Here is a 1,545-nt window from a genome sequence, read left to right on the forward strand (position 1 = left end):
GGGGAAATCTGAGAACACAGACCAGTGAGGAAGGTGAAGAAAAAGGAAACCATGGGACAGTGGCGCGAGCCATCCAGGGACCAGTCTCCAACAAGGGCTTCTGGGTGTACAGATGTCCTGCAGGCACCTGAAAGCTGCTTTAAACCAGCCTGTGCTAGAGCCAGTAAAGGTGTGAGATGCAAAAACACCACACCAGCATCTTCACCCTGCTTCCACCTTACAGATGACTGAGCACACAGCTGCCCACAGAGTGTGCTCTGAGGGGCTTGGGAGGGATTACTGTTCCTGTGTTCTTCCTGCAGAACAGCCTTCCCCACAAGGCCAGAAATGTCACCATCCATCATTCACTCCCTTTCCTCAAGCACTGCCCTCTTTCTAGTTTTTTGTTCATTGGCTGTACCGAATCTTAATGGTGGCATGAGAACTCTTAGCTGCAGCATGTGGGATCGAGTTCCCTGACCAGGGATGGAACCTGGACCCGCTGCATTTGGAGTGCAGAGTCTTAGCCCCTGGACCATCAGGGAAGTCTCTCCCTCTAGTTTTTATTCAAATTATAAATGTGCCACACTCACTCCCTGGTACTTTTCTATGCATAAGTCTACTAAGTGGAACCAAGAAGCAAGACAAGCAGGGGAGGATGGAGACCAGGTAGGAGGGGGACATGGTATCTCAACTGCACAAAACCTTTTCCTACATAAAAGATTTTCTGGGTCCAACCCCATCCTTTTGACATGCACTTCACTCCCACTGCAAGGAAAATTCTGAGCCTGTGGGTATGTTTTCATGAATTATTAAACCATCTTTCCAAGATTGGAAAACACTGTGGCAAAGGAAAGACACTAAGTGAGCAAAACAATGTAAAGCATCTCACATGGCACATATCACTTAATAGATGTTCAATAAATAAATGTTTCCTTCCTTCCTTTCCTAGAGTTGCAGTATCTCTAGTGTATTAATTTTTCTGCATGTGGTTACATTCCTCAGAAGTGTAGGTTTCATGTCTGGAATGATGGGAAATACCAAGTAAAGTTCATAAAACATCGATCTTAGGGAGGAAATGACAGCCATGGTATCAGGGGGTCTCATACCTGTTGGCTAGATCCAGCTTATAGTTTTCATAAGTTTCATAGGTGGAAATTAAAGGAAGTCCAGAGGGTTGAGATGCTTACTGACCAGAAGAGCATGACTGTATGTTCAGACCTGAATCACAAAGGCTCCAAGGAGACAAGGCAGCACCTCCACCCCAGGAAAATTGGGTGTGTTCTAAGCAGCCGAGGACCACATGGATTGCATTTCCAACTTGTGTTCTTAGATGTGCCTCTCAAAATGAAATTCCATGTTCCACGTGGCGGGGGGGGGGGGGTGGGGCCAAAAAAAAAAAAAAGACAATAATCAAATAAGTTCAGAAGGTCCTGAGTTTAACTGATTTTTATTTCAAGGTTTCTGAGGCCCTTTACTGTTTTAGGACTCAAGGTTGATTTCCTAACGGAAGGGTTTCTTGGAAAAATCTCAAGGACCAGTGTGTTCTTTATGATCCACACAAGC

The 1,545-nt window shown here is 45.3% G+C and overlaps 1 non-coding gene across 1 annotated transcript; it reads right to left on the bottom strand.

Annotated features, from left to right (window-relative positions):
• Positions 1-451: 451 nt before the first annotated feature.
• TRNAW-CCA lies at positions 452-524 on the bottom strand. The gene has a single exon. It is a non-coding gene; the product is annotated as a tRNA-Trp (tRNA).
• Between the last annotated feature and the right edge of the window lie 1,021 nt (positions 525-1,545).

The sequence above is a fragment of the Bubalus bubalis genome, chromosome 14 (assembly GCF_019923935.1).
Source record: "Bubalus bubalis isolate 160015118507 breed Murrah chromosome 14, NDDB_SH_1, whole genome shotgun sequence".
NCBI lineage: Eukaryota > Metazoa > Chordata > Mammalia > Artiodactyla > Bovidae > Bubalus > Bubalus bubalis.